Below are 15,910 nucleotides of genomic sequence, written 5' to 3'. Positions count from 1 at the left end.
GCTGAGTAGCTAGGACTACAGATGCGCACCTCACACCTAGAAAATTTTTGTATTTTATGTAGAGATTGGGTCTTGCTATGTTGCCCAGGCTGATCTCAAACTCCTGGGCCCAAGTGATCCTCCCACCTTGGCTTTCCCATGTGCTGGGATTATAGGCATGAGCCATCATGCCCAGCCTGTCCTCACTTTTTTATAGCCCTCATTAAGATAAAGATTTCTCTCTATTTTGGAAAAAATCAAACAATTAGGGAAAGTCATAAAAGAGATGCTAAGGATGATTCCTGAAAGTGTGCTATTTACATTGCATGTCAAAACAAGATATAACTTTGGAAATGGAGTCACACGAACAGCCTCTCCCTCCTGCTGAATACCCAAGACAGGGGCTTCCTGTGGCCTAAGACACTCTAGGAAGGCTGTTTCTCTCCAGTGCACCAGGTACTAATGAGATGACCAATGAGAGCACTCTTCCCAGCTCTGAGAGTTCACAGGCTTATACATTATGCATTAGACAAATACCATCTTCCATTTCTCTACATCTACAGGGTATTTTGTCAAAAGTGTGCTTTTTCCTCCTAAAAAGGTTCTCTTAGTTCAAGATGTGACACATCTATCCACTGGGCCCCCGGAACTCAGGTGGGCTTAATAACACCTCGTCTTCCTCATCACACCAGTGCATGTAATTCTGCAAAGAGGCACTAACTGGAGTCACCGTGTCCCAAAGCCGTGAAACCGTTTCCTTAAGTGTATGATTTGGTTCCTTGTAATCTCAACCACTCTCATATTTTCCAAGCCCCCCACCAGCCCACAAATTATTCCAAATAACAGTTCCCTTGTCACCTTTCCAGCCCCTCCTTCACCATCTCAGCTGAGGAGAGTCTGTAAGGAAAATGAGAACAGAGGCTCCTTTCCAAAGGCAGCGACAAGAATTTGCTAATTAAAATGAAAAGCCCTAGTTCCCTGGATCAGTGAAGGAGGCTTCTGAGAGGCATCTAGAGGAAATCTTTCTCCAAACGAAATGGCCTTTCCAGCTGGGCCCTGATAGAGCCCAGGCATCCTTCTAAAGGCAGGAGGCTGGAAACTGGGGCTCTGCAGACCTGCTCCCAAACAAGGCCTAATGAGGCCTCAGACCCATTTCTAGGAGCTCCTGCTTCCTTGTTTTTCTCAGCTCCGAAAGCTCACAAGGATTCACATACTCTTCAGTACAGTTTAGAATCAGGGGGCCTTTGGATCATCCAGCCAAGTGGTTTTCAAGGGGGCTACACACTAGAATCACCCAGGGAGAGGTTAAAAGATCCCCAGACCTAGTAAAAATGCATCTCTAGAGGGGGCCTAGGTATCTGAATTTGCCAAAAGCTTTCCAGTGATTTTGCTGCAGAGTGAGAAGTGGGAGCTGCTGATCTCATCCAATAGCCTTATTTCTAGGCGAGGACTCTGAGGGTCAGAGAGGGAGATGATGTTGCCCTAGGCCACACAGCAAGACAGTGGCAGAGTCCTGGTCTCCTGTCTTGCTACCCCTTTTAACTACACAACTGCCCCTGCTCTGCCTTCCTCACAGGGCTGTATGTGGATGAAATAACATAAAGGGAAGATAGAAAGTGCTCAGCCAGAGGGCCTGTGGCCTGACCATATTGGTATGTCTAAGCATGTCTGCAGGGCTGCCAATAGAGGCCTCTTTGCATGAAGACTGAGGGACCTCATAGGAAATGTTCCCTCTAAGGGAAAAGGTGGATGAGATGCATGAAGGTGGCTCAACGATGGAGAGAAATGGAGATACCTGCCATGCAGTACTATATTTGATTATATTGAATCATACAAAATTGTAATATCTGCCATTTTTGACCTATAAAGAAGGCAGTGTTTTTTTATGATTGGATATAATAGTTTTGGAAGCAATAAGGAGAAGATGAGAAAAAGGAGACCCAGTGGTGGCCACAGGGTCAGATCTGAACTTAGGTGTGTCTAGTTCAAAGTCTCTTGATCACTTTACTGCCTCTTCTCTCTATTGCCTTGGCTGGGCAGCTGCAGTCTGGGGTACACAAAGGAAGTAATTGAGCATTTTCAAATTATAACTGTGAGAAAAGTGATTCCAGAGAAGCTCGAGGCTGGGGTCCTAGTCCCTGGTTCTTACTCATGTTTTGTTTTTATCATTATTATTGTATAAAGTAATATCCATAACTCAAGTAATCCTTTTTATTCTTGGAAAAGTCAGTGAGTCAGTTTTCTCATACATAAAATGGAGCAGGGGGGAGTTGCAATTTCCCAGGGCCCTTCTTGTCTCCTTAATTCTAATAGTCAAATAAAAATAATAATTTACACTTGCAAAGCACTTTGCAGCTTCCCAAGGCATCTTTACAGTCTCGTTTGGCTTGGCACTTTCTACAACCTGATGAGATGGAAGTTATTGCCAAATTGTAGATGGAGTACCTTCATCTAAAGGGCCCAAAGAGACCTTAGACAATTGTCTAAGTCATACAACTTGTTACTAGTAGACCCAGAGCTAGAATTCAGGTTTCCTGATTCCTGGGTATGAGGGTCTTTCTACGACATCAGGCTGGATATCAAAAAGAGGAGGCCAAATTGGAAAGGCTGGAGCTCAGACTTGACCTTCACATATCCAAGCCCCCTTTATTTGATCACACAGGATTAGTGACTTTGTCCTATTGTGGCAGATGGGATTAATACTTAACAGAGATATAGACCAATGGAACAGAACAGAGTCCTCAGAAATAATACCACACATCTACAACCATCTGATCTTTGACAAACCTGAAAAAACAAGAAATGGGGAAAGGATTCCTTATTTAATAAATGGTGCTGGGAAAACTGGCTAGCCATATGTAGAAAGCTGAAACTGGATCCCTTCCTTACACCTTATACAAAAATTAATTCAAGATGGATTAAAGACTTAAATGTTAGACCTAAAACCATAAAAACCCTAGAAGAAAACCTAGGCAATCCATTCAGGACATAGGCATGGGCAGGGACTTCATGACTAAAACACCAAAAGCAATGGCAACAAAAGCCAAAATTGACAAATGGGATCTAATTAAACTAAAGAGCTTCTGCACGGCAAAAGAAACTACCATCAGAGTGAACAAGCAACCTACGGAATGGGAGAACAGTTTTGCAATCTACCCATCTGACAAAGGGCTAATATCAGAATCTACAAAGAACTTAAACAAATTTACAAGAAAAAAATCAGCCCCATCAAAAGGTGGACAAAGGATATGAACAGACACTTCTCAAAAGAAAACATTTATGCAGCCAGCAGATACATGAAAAAATGCTCATCATCACTGGCCATCAGAGAAATGCAAATCAAAACCACGATGAGATACCAAATCACACCAGTTAGAATGGCGATCATTAGATTTAGTCAGGAAACAACAGGTGCTGGAGACCATGTGGAGAAATAGGAACACTTTTACACTGTTAGTGGGACTGTAAACTAGTTCAACCATTGTGGAAGACAGTGTGGCGATTCCTCAAGGATCTAGAACTAGAAATACCATTTGACCCGGCCATCCCATTACTGGGTATATACCCAAAGGATTATAAATCATGCTACTGTAAAGACACATGCACACGTATGTTTATTGCGGCACTATTCACAGTGGCAAAGACTTGGAACTAATCCAAATGTCCATCAATGATAGACTGGATTAAGAAAATGTGGCACTTGGAATACTATGCAGTCATAAAAAAGAATGAGTTCATGTCCTTTGTAGGGAAAATGAAGCTGGAAGCCATCATTCTGAGCAAACTATTCCAAGGACAGAAAACCAAACACCGCGTCTTCTCATTCATAGGTGGGAATGGAACAATGAGATCACTTGGACATAGGGTGGGGAACATCACACACCGGGGCCTGTCATGAGGTAGGGGCAGGGGGGAGGAATAGCATTAGGAGAAATACCTAATGTAAATGACGAGTTAATGGGTGCAGCACACCAATGTGGCACATGTATACATATGCAACAAATCTGCACGTTGTGCACATGTACCCTAGAACTTAAAGTATAATAAAAAAAAGTAAAAAAAAAAAAAACAAAAAACAAAACTTGCCTTGCCTCTCCACAGCTGCCTGACTCCTCACTGTCTGATATGGTTTGACTATGTCCCCACCCAAATCTCATCTTGAATTCTCAGGTATTGTGGGAGGGACCTGGTGGGAGGTAAGTGAATCATGGGGGCAAGTCTTTCCTGTGCTGTTCTTGTGACAGTGAATAAGTCTCACAAGATCTGATGGTTTTAAAAATAGGAGTTACCCTGCACAAGTTTTATCTCTTTGTAGTCTCTATGTAAGACATGACTTGTTTCTCCTTGCCTTCAGCCATGATTGTGAGGTTTCCTCAGCCACGTGGAACTGTAAGTCCAATTAAACCTCTTTCTTTTGTAACTTGCCCAGTCTTAGGTATGTCTTTATCAGCAGCGTGAGAAAAGAGACAAATACACTCTCTAACACTGCCCTGTTTCAACATCCCCTAATTTTCTGTAGAAGAAGGTACATGCCTTTGAAATTCCTTGCATTTTACTTTAAGATGCTTTATTTGTGAGAACCGGCATGTGATAATGGTTAAGAACACAGACTGCCTGGATTTGGATTCTAGGTTTGCTACTTAACAACTGTGTGATCTAAATTAAGTTCCTTAGCTTCTTCATGCTTCAGTTCCCCCAGATTTCAAATGGGGATAATAATGGAACCTATATCATAGTGTTGTAAGAAGGATTAAATTAGTGAATTATAAGCATTTGTATTAGTCAAGGTATGTGGTGGTGACAAGTAAACCCTCACATCTCAGTGGCTTCATCTATGAAGGTTTATTCTTCACCCAGCCTGTGTCTGATGGGGGTCAGGTAACCTTCCAGGGGCCTCATGTGGAACTCGGTGATCCATATGTCCTTCATCTTGTGAAGCATCTTACTGTGATTTTCAGAGTTTCTTAAAAGCCTCAGAGTGTTGTGTGTCATCTCCCCTCAGAGTCTGTTGGCCAGAATTAGTCATATGGGCCCAGTATTATTAGAAGGAGCCCGGGCAATGCAGAGAAGGTCATGGACTAGTTGGTGAACACCACTAGCTCTGCCAGTGTATGTGTTTGTTAAATAATAAATATGATTTTCAGAAGCCTCATTTTTTTTAATGTGTTGATAGTTCAATCCTCTTACTGGAGTCTTTCATTTTATTGCTGTTTATTACTTTTTACTTTAGTCTCAATGTAAAATCTTTATCACTTCTTATTCTTTTATGTTTTTCATTAATTTTGCTTTGTCTTTGTAACAACCTCATAAAAAGTCGATTGGCTGGGACAGCAGGAGTGGGAAACCCTACCAACATCTGGGACATCTCCAGGGCACTGTTCCTGCCACCCTCCTGTCTCTGCAGCCACTCTCTTGGGTTTCCTTGGATAAACCTTCTAGTTCTTTGAAAAATCTCACCCTGGGATGCTTCTGGGTTCATGGTTAAGCCTCCCGGGGCTATGCTTCCCCACCTGGAATTGCACGCTTGCATTGTTGGAGTGTTGCCACTGACATGTTCTCCAGGCCTGATGCAAAAAAACTGCATTTAAAAAAAATCCTAGCGTGACATCAGTTTCTGATGCATGTTAATTTTACCTTTTGTGATGAACACACCACGCCAGCAGAAAGCCTCAGCCCCGGGGGTTGGCTGACAGAGGTCCCATCAGGGAGGTGCCCTGGCCCAGTGCAGGGGAAGGGTCAGATGATGTTGATATCCCCTAAGGTATCCGCAGGTAGGGTGCACTATCCAGCCCCCAGGATTCTTCTTCCTGAGTTACTCACTTTCCACTTGGGCAGGCCTTAAGAAGACTGCTCGTGGAATAGGCCCCTAACTCCCTTTCCTTTATGGGCAGCATTAAGCAGAAGGCCTGCAAAGAGGGGTGTACTGTGACTTTGGAATAGAGTCAGCTAGGAGGTCAATCACATTTATCAGACATGTAAAGCAATGTGAGCTGGCTGAGAATTCTAAAATCAGAAAAGAAGGGCGGCTTCTTCCCCTGAAGAGTAGAGGCCTAGAGTTCTCTTGGAAAAGCCACTGGGGCATCAGGAAGAATCAGGGCTGCCATTGTCTGCTCTAGGTCTGTCTCTCTAAAGGCTGAAAGATGCCATTCTGGGGCACTTTGGCAGGATGTGTAGAGGGATGTTTCTGCAGAGGGGTTTTATCAGCTTTCAGAGCTGAAGCCATAATGACAGTTTCCCAACATCATGCACATTTAATCCCCCTGCTACGGCCTCTGGGGATTTGTTTTCCCCGCATAAAATGTCTCAAGCCTTTATTCCACAAATGGCCTGATTTCTTGCTGGGCCCCGGATGGAGGCCTCTGCCCCCTTTTTTTCCCTGAAGGCAGGCCTGCACTCATGGGCCCTTCCCTAGCCATTGGCTTATACCACGGTTTCTGGGAATTTTCTCTCTTTGGTTGATTCTCCAGTACACCTCACTCCAGTCCTGAAAACCTAAAATCTCCTTGTCCTGCTTCAAAAAACTGGAAGGAAATGCGTAACTGCAGATCAGCTGAGCTGAGCTATGCTACCTGTGTCTCAGGGAGCTATGACTTTTACATGATGCCCCAATGGCTTTTCCAAGAGAACCAAGGTACCAAGGCTCACTTCTTCAGGTTCAGCCATCATCCTGGAGGATGCTCCTCAGAGACAACATTTTGTGCTTGTCTGTTTGGGGTTATAAAGGCATAAGCCATGATGTATTGGATTAAAAAGTAGTTAACAATTTTTTTTTCAAGAGACCTGGAGTTTAGTCTTATTCCTAGTTTCAGATCTGTTATTTCTCCGGTGATATAGGTAAAGAAAAATTGGCCAACATCTTCCTTTTTGTTAGAGTGTATACCATGCGATTGTCTTTGGTTTTTGTGACGAGGGCATTTTGTCTTTCTGGTTCTGTCAAGCAGGACATGAGCTGTCTTAGCACGTTTCCCCTCCGAAGGCACCCACAGTCTGTTTGGACATATGGTACCTCTCTGAGGATCTTTTAGTTTGCACTTGTTCCACAACCCCAGAGCAGCATTACTTATCTCTGGGGAACTGGATGCCAAGCTGTCTGGGTGTCCCTTGAGGCCCTGCTTGGAGCCATTAGTGATGGCTGATTGCTCTCCAAGGCTACTCTCAAAGAGACAGATGGATTCACCTCCAAGGAAAATTTCTCACCCGGCTTCTTATTTTGCACAGACCTTGCTGGAACTGACTGCTGGAATGTAGCAGGAATCAGAGGGAAGCTTTACTCATCATTCCAGTCCAGGGACCAACATAGGAAATTGTATTAAAATTGGTTCTTCTCTGCTTACTTCTGTAACTTACTCCCGTTGCATAGTCTTAACCAGGTAAAGCTACTTGTTGACCTTGTTTTTAATACCTAGAGGAGTGCCCTGGAGCCTGTCAGCCCTCATGGTTGCCTGGAGAGGTGAGAAGACCAGGAGTAGTAAAACAGACCAAAGATTTCTCTCTTTCTCTTGGGGAAGTGGCTGGGATTGGGGATGGTGGCCAGTGGGAGCCCAACTTTATTGGTAATATTCTGATTATTTTATGAGAAGAATGTATGTATCGTTTGTGTAATTAAAAAATTAAGCAAATGAATAATATGAACACTTCAGGTCTTAAACATTGACAATGTATATACTGGATATAACAAAATGCACTGAATTGAAAAAACTTTACTTTGGTGATTTGTAAGAGAGGAGTTTTCCTTGTCATTTTCTTTTGCTTTGATCAGGAGATACTAGAAAATATCAAACCAGCTTTATCCAAACTATATTGACAAATATGAGGCTTGTCTTCCCAGTATCTGGTGTGACAAGGAATCTCAAAGAATTGATCAGAATGCATTGCTTCATCGGTACTACGTGGCTTTAATTATTGTAGCAGTCTTGAAAATTGTTCGGTTATTCTTGTATGTTTAGGTTTTTCACATTAACTTTAAAATTATGTTTTCCAGTTGTTTACTAAAAGACTCATTGATTTTGTTGAAGCTGCATTAAACTTATTCTTTTAGTTTGTGGTAGAATTGGCAAGTTAACTGTAGTGATTGTGACTGTCTGCTGAATCTCTTAGTTTATTCCTGTCATCTTTTAGGTCTCAAGATAGAGTTCTATAGCTTTCTTTATGTGGGTCCTGCACATTTCTTAAGTTTATTCCTAGGCTTCCTATATTTTCTGCTGCTATTGTGAGTGTAATTTTTCTTTCTCGTTATGTTTTCTAATATATAATTGATACTATACTAATGAATGAATTCATTAGTTTATTCTACAAGTATGAATAGAGAAGTTATTTATTTTTCATACTTATTTTATAACCTGTGCCTTTGTTGAATTTTCTTATCAGTCTTAATAGTTTTTAGCATTACTAGACATATGCCAAAGATGGTATTAACTTTGGGCCTTCATTTATAAAAGTAATTGTGGTGGTCTTAAAACATGTGTGCAAATCTTTAATACTGCTTTTATAAAAAGAACAAGTCTGTGTCCCCTTCTCTTGAATCACTGCTGACCTATAGAATCTAACAGAAGTGATGAGATGTAACTTCAGAGGTTAGGTGGGAAAAGGTTACTTAGTTTTCATCAGGATCTCTTGGGACACTCACTGTGGGTGAAGGTATGGGCTGTGTAATTAGTCTGACTACTCTGGGCTGTCTATGCTGAAGAGGCCACATGAAGGCACTTTAATTGACAGCTCCACTGAATCTCCCAGCCAACAGCCAGCATCAACAGCAGGCATATATGTGAGTTGTCCTGGACATCCAGTCCAGACAAGGCTTAAAAATGTCTGTAGTCCTGACGTCTGTAACCACATAAAAGACCCTTCTCAAGAGCTGCCAAACTGAACCCTTTCAGAATTCCTGACCCATAAAATTATGAAAAAATAAAATATACTTGTTGTGGGATAATTGGCTACACAGCAATGGTAACTGTAACAATGATCTCTTAGTTATTGATTAATAGTGCTAGCTGCATTGGCATTATCCAAAAATGCTAAATTATAGCAAGGATGTAGACATCCATGACTTTAACAGAAATACACTTAGATTTTCTCTGTTATTTAACATGCTTGCTGTGGATATCATGCATTTTGTAGTAATAAACAACTCCCAAAGCTTAGCGGCTAAGAACCACAAAGGTTTATTTCTCATACACACGACGTTCTGGGAGTCCAGTAACTCCCAAGAGTAACTGTACTCCATGTGGTGGTTCAGTGATCCAGGCTGAGGGAATCTCCCCCATCCTATGGCTGCACCATCTACAATGCAGGATGTCCTTGATAGATGAATCGAGGAAAGAAAATACTAGAGAGTGTCTCAACAGTCATTAAATACTTTGGTATAAAACTGATACATTATCAGTTCTGCTTATGCTTATTGGTCAAGACTTGTCACATGACTCCAGCTAATTACAAGGAGGGTGAGAGGAGTAATTTTCCTTTATGCCTAGAAGGAGTGGAGAAGTGAATACTGGTGAACTCTAGTAATATCTATCCCTAATAATTTTAACTTCTTAGGCTAACAAAGTATCCTGCAATTAATAGTTTATTGAATCCATCATATTTCATCAGGAATTGATATTAAATTTTGTCAAATGTTTTTTAAGTATTTATTAAGATGATTTGTATGTCTTTTTACTGCTAGACTTCCTCATATTTAAGTATTTTTGAATTCTTGGCATATAGGCTACTTGAACATGGTTTATTATTATTATTATTATTATTATTATTTTTGAGATAGAGTTTCGCTCTTGTTGCCCAGGCTGAAGTGCAATAGTGCAATCTCAGCTCACTGTAACCTCCGCTTCCCAGGTTCAAGCGATTCTCCTGCCTTAGTCTCCTGAGTAGCTGGGATTACAGGCATGTGCTACCATGCCGGCTAATAGTTTTTGGATTTTTAATAGAGACAGGGTTTTACCATGTTGACCAGGCTGGTTTCGAACTCCTGACCTCAGGTAATCTTCCCACCTCAGCCTCCCAAAGTGCTGGGATTACAGACATGAACCACTGTGCCCGGCCAGTATATTACTTTTTAAGAGGCTGTGGGGGTCATTAATGATTTTATTGTAATCATTAAAATGTGGTAAAAATCTTCACATTTATGTGGCTGGTTTAGAGGTTTTGTGTGTGTGTCCTCTGTCAAATTTGGTATCTGTGCTATTTCTTTATAATCATAATATGAATTAAGAAGCTTTCTTTTATTTGCATTGTTTTGGAATAGTACAGACTGCATAATAATGATTTTTTTTATTTGAAAGTTTGATCCAGCTCACCTATGAAACTACCTGCTCTTGCATCTTTCAGAGATGAATCAACAACAAAACTTTTTTCTCTGATAACAGGTCAACTTGGGTTTTCTATTTCTTGAGCCAATTTTGATAATATACATTTTTCAAAACTACCCCCTTGATCAAGATTTTAAAATTTAATAGCCATGGTTGTTTATGATATCCTTTTAGAATTATGTATAATTTCTATATTCACTATTATATCCCCTTCCTGTCTCCTAATTTTGGTTGTGTTTTCTCTCTACTAGACTTCTCAGCAATTTGTTTTGTTGGATACAACAACAAAAAATTTCTTGTATTTAGAAAATCTAGTGTTTTTCTGCATCTGTGGAGATTCATTGTAAAATGTCTTTCTTTTTTTTGGCAGAGACCTGATTTCATAGGCAGGCACATTCTCTCATTCCTAAAAGTGAACCTCTGCTTTTGAACTCCTGCATCTTTTCATGTGTCTGGTGATGTTTTCCTGTTTGTTCACCCTTACAAGCGAAGGTGTGAGCTTGCTCAGAGCTGGGGTCGGGCTGTCAGAGAGCATCGTGGAGGGGCCAGAAAAGGGAAGGGATAGTTAAGATGTGCTGTTATTTTTCTCTGGCAGGCCAGAAATTTTGACAGCCTGTGAGGGCAGAGATCTTAGGCAGAGCTGGTACAGGGAGCTAGTACAAGGAGCTTCATCAACCCTGGGAGAAGTTTGTATCGGCATTTAGTGTTGGCTGGAACGCACGCCCCCATCTCTTTTCCTGGCACAATTTTCTCCATTAGGAGCTAGCTGCCTACATGGTTTGTCAGGAGCCATGTTCTGCCAGGGATAGACTGGGCGTAAGCATTGCTGCAGGCTGCTTACTCTGCATGCATGGATCCCAGATCCAGCTACTCCTCCACCCCACTGGCCAACCACCCCCTTGCTCTTGCACCCTATGCTAGGGCTGTCAATGGGATTTTAGTAAAACAGGACCCCTTACCATCCTTCTTGCTGTCTATTGGGCAGGCTCATCAAGTATTTTCAACAAAAATATGAGATGGCAGGACTCCTGTTCCCAAATCTGAGCAGGAAATTAACATCTTGACACATAGGATGAGCTTAGGACATGAGTAGAACCTCTCCCCTGAGTCACTTTACATCAAGTCCATTTTTTATCCCTAGATCAAAAGCCTCTTTGGACATCTGGCAGCCCTCTATGGGTGTTGGCAGAATCCCATCTCAGCTTAACAGCTGGATGGTAGGATATTGTGCATAGCTGAAGCCCAGTTTCCCAGCTAGTGTTCCCCTGAAAGCAAAACCTTAAATGAAATTTTATTTGGAAATATGATTCCAGAAAGCAATGAGAATAGGGGTTGTAAGTCAGGGAAGGAGTGAGAAAGAGGTATTACAAGATGTATTGTAGAGTTGGCTACTCTTACAGGGTCTGTTTGTTCTGGGACCATTTGAAAAGCCACATGAAATACACTTAAGAACTGCCTTCAGATGGAAGAAAGGAGGAAGCATTTGTTCACAGCCTCCAGGCTCCCATCAGTCAAAGATTTCATTGTTAACTTCCCCGCATCTCTGGGTAGCACACTCACAAGTGCTAAGTGGGTTCCTGTGGGTATCTCAGAGAATAGTTCCAGAAATTGTGGCACAGGAAACAAGAGCTGCAGAGCCTGTCTGAGGAAAGACACCACGGATGTCCCCTGTATGCAATCTGAAGAAGCATGCTTGCAAATTGTCCCCAGGGCCATGGATGACATAAGAGGTTAGGCTGAGAATATTTGAAGTGGTACACAAGAGGCATCTGTTTTATTTGTATGCATTCAACCAGCAAGGTGCTCTTACCACTCCCTTCCTCTCTCTGGGGTGCTGCAAATGGATCCGGGGGTGGCATGAAAAGCTAAAATCCTCAGCATACATTTCTTCAAGATTCTCTCTGCTGTTCTCCTGCCCATAGAAGTTTTTCTTAATGTCATTTCATCTCCCAGGAGATAGAAATGGACGATTGACCAATTTTCTGAGTGAGTACAGACCATCTGGAGCAGGCACCTGGGAGGGATGAGCCACTTTATCTTCTTTGAGGCTTCTTTGCATCTTTTAGGCAGCAACACATGATTCAGCATCAACCACTGATTACGATTCTTATTTCAGCTTCTTGTGTCTTGTAATCAGAGGAAATTCCTCTTGGATTCACACAATAGCTTGGTTGCTAGGTGTGCTCACATGTTTCCAGCTTTGACTACATATTTGTAGGTATTTTAAAGGACAGTGGGGTGGGATGGAGTCAGTCCTCATTATAACCTGGAATGGGGGTTTACTTCTTGACCTTGCCATGCCTCACCTTAATAGAGAAACAGATTCATCTTCTGTCTCAGCACATGTATCTATTAGTCTCCTCATCATTCAAAAGGAAATACTAATTCACCTTCTGGCTCAGCTGGCTCTTAAACTCGCGCTCCAAATTCAACCAGCAACTCAGAATAGCTATTTCACCGGTTCTGGGCTAAAAGCCTCTAGCTCATGGGTACTCAGAGAGAAGAGAAAACTTGTTTATATAATACTTAAGATTCTGAAAACCTACACCTGGCTTAGGTCTGACTTGCAGAGAGCCGTGTAGCTGGGCCCCTTCATTTTGGTCTTTCAGTGAAGAGCTTTCACTGAATTGTTCTATGGCGTGAGGCCATGAGTCTTCAGGGAGAGGAATCCATTGTGTCAGTGAAGGATGTTGTTGAAGCCATTATTTATTAAGGGGACTCATGAAAAAAATTTCTTCTAAGCTCTATAGCAGGAATATTTTCTATTTATTCTGATCAAGGGATTATTTTTCCCTTTTGGACATTGACTAATTGACTGTGTTCCCCTTTTGTGGGAAATGGGCAGTGCTGCTTTTTCAAACCTCTTGATCCAGGTATATGGCAGGTCTTGGGGTATGACCCTGTTCCTGGCATCATCTTATCTGTTCTGCCTGGATTTTCTTATGTTCTTCTCACCTCTTCTTTTTATATAATTGGCCTTTCTAGGTATCAAAGTAATATAACATTTATAAAATATAGAAAATTATAAAGAACAAAAATTACTTGTGTTCCCTATGATGAAAGATAACCACTGTTAATATACTGGTGTAGTTTTTCATACATTTATATATTCAATTTATTTTCTCTATGCATCTGTACTTCTCTGTATATTTCTCTATTCCTGTACTCCAAATGTCCTTGAATAACTAGTTAAATTTTGTTCCAATGCCTTTTCAATAGACTGGGAAAACTGATGCCCTCCTCAGTTTATGTTAATTTCCAGGGGGTTATAATCCCATGCTCTTCTCTGTCTCCAGTTGTTCCGTTTGTGAGTATCATCTCCCTGTGGGTGCCATGTCTCTACTGCATGTCAATGATGAGTCCAGGCTCAGTCCTTGCATTAAATTTCAAGAGAAAGCCACTCAGGCCAAGCCTTTGTTGAGTCTTGTTGCATATCCTAGAGATTAAGTGGTCAAAAAATTTCTGAAATTAACTAATGTGGTTTCTTTATCTCACCAGCTGCTTCTGCTTCTATTCCTATTCTTTTCTTCTTGCCACCTGCAAACCCTGTCAGAGGGAATCAAATCCCTCTTCTTGGCTTCTGCATGGTATGTTGTTGACCTTATCCCGTGTCTCCAGGAATCTGAGGGCTTCTAGATCCCCTGGAGTTCTGACGGAAGGCTTGAGCCTTTGGAATTAAAGGAAGATCTTAAATCAAACCAGAGCTACCAATCAAGGTGCTCCTAGGTCTGACATGGGCTCACACTCCAGGTCTAGCCACACAGGAAGGCCAGGCTAAGACCTACCTGGACAGCCAACAGGCATATAAAGAGAGCTGTGCCACTATTATCAGTCTCGCTCCAGGATGGCAGCACATAGGGTGGGATGTCCCTCACAGATAACGTTGATCCTTAGTATCACTGTGAGAACACAGGACTTGAAGCACCCAAAACAGCTTAGCTTCAAGTTCAGGGGTACTATGGGGGTGTCAAGGAAGATAACGGATATTTATTTAAGCATATTTCCATGGAAATATGACAACTGTATGCTGTTAAGTGAGAAGAAGCAGGTCTCAGAGTATATATTGGTTGATACCACCTATGTAGAAAATGTGTATGTTTATGCATAGAAAGGTCTGGAATGGCATGAAAATATTAACAGGTACCTTTGAGAAGTGGGAACTTTCACCTTTTGCCTTAAATAATTTTATATTGAGTCCTTTCAAGTGAGTATGTGCTACTTTTATCATAACACTTTAAAAGCAATTTCCATTTTGGGGAAAAATGGTATGTCCTAAAGTATTTTTTTTTAAGTAGGAGTTATTTAAGATTTTTTTCCTTCTTTCTAGTTTTCTTTCTCCAGTGTCATATATTACATTTGTGGCCAAAGAATAAATGTAGCAGGCAGACTAAGTGAGATTAATATGACCGAGGACAAGGTGACAAGATAATTAGCCGGCTGGACACCAGGTTCTCCACATCGTACCCAAGCTGGGAAGCACATGTTCTCTAGACTCTGTGGCCTGGGAGGCCTGGTGAGCCATCTAAGTTCCTCAGGCAGAAGAGCTCTGCCAGGGTTCCCAAGGCTGCAAGAGAACAAGGTGAACCCTGCGCTCCACCCCCACGGCTTGCGTTTCCAGCTCAGGCTGTATCTGGACACATATAAAGAATTTGGGAACCAGTAAACTCCAAGGAGTCAGGTTCTAGTTATCTCTTCTGCTCATCCAGAAGAAAATAGAGGACATATACATCCAACTGAGAGGTTGGCAGCCTCATGTCCCAGTTTGAGCACTGGTTTGTCCCAGTTCCTTTTGGGCTCGTATCTGTTCCCCTCTAATAACAACAGCATTAAAAATAGTGCTTGCCTAATTTTAGCATGTTTTACAATCACCTGGGGCACTTGCTGAACATGTAGATTCCTAGCTCCTATCCTGGACCTATTGAATCAGACTCTATATGTTGAGTAGTTTCCCTGGTGTAATGATGTAGGTGACCCATGGATTACACTCTGAGATTATAGTGTTAAAGTGTGCATCAGGCACCATTGGTTTCATACCTAAGCTCAGCGTTTTTTTTTTTTTTTTTTTTTCCTTTTGAGACAAGGCATCACTCTGTTGCCCAGGGTGGACTGCAGTGGTGCAGTCTCAGCTTGCTGCAGCCTCAACTTCTCAGGCTCAGGCAATCCACTCACCTCAGCCTCCTGAGTAACTGGGACTACAGGTGTGTGCTACCACGCCTGGCTAATTTGTTTGAACTTTTTGTAGAGATATGGTCTCATTATGTTGCCCAGGCTGGTCTTGAACTCATGGGCCTAACTAATCTCCCACTTTGGTCTTCCAAAGTGCTGAGATAACAGGTGTGAGCCACCATGCCTGGCCAACCTCAGTATTTTCTGGAAAATTGAGAAGAGGGGTTTATGTCAAGAAGCAGAATCCCTGCCCCTTGATTCTGAGTATTCCATGTAACTAGCTGCGTCCAAGGGGATGTTGCAGATATGATTCAAGCAAAGGTATGGCAAAATATATATGTGATTGGACTTTCTCTCATGCTCCTGCTATTATCATGAGGAGCATATGCACAGGCTACCTCGTTGGTGCCAGGAGGAGGGTAAAGAAAATAAGGTGCAGGGATATAACAGTTCACATGCCC

The 15,910-nt window shown here is 41.9% G+C and overlaps 1 protein-coding gene across 1 annotated transcript in view; it reads right to left on the bottom strand.

Annotated features, from left to right (window-relative positions):
* Positions 1-15,910, bottom strand: part of CHD6 (chromodomain helicase DNA binding protein 6) — an 853,354-nt gene that overhangs the window by 629,614 nt on the left and 207,830 nt on the right. The gene's annotated exons all lie outside the window — the stretch shown is intronic.

Source organism: Macaca thibetana, chromosome 10, assembly GCF_024542745.1.
Source record: "Macaca thibetana thibetana isolate TM-01 chromosome 10, ASM2454274v1, whole genome shotgun sequence".
Taxonomy (NCBI): Eukaryota; Metazoa; Chordata; class Mammalia; order Primates; family Cercopithecidae; genus Macaca; species Macaca thibetana.
This window is presented reverse-complemented; position numbering and strand designations above follow the sequence as displayed.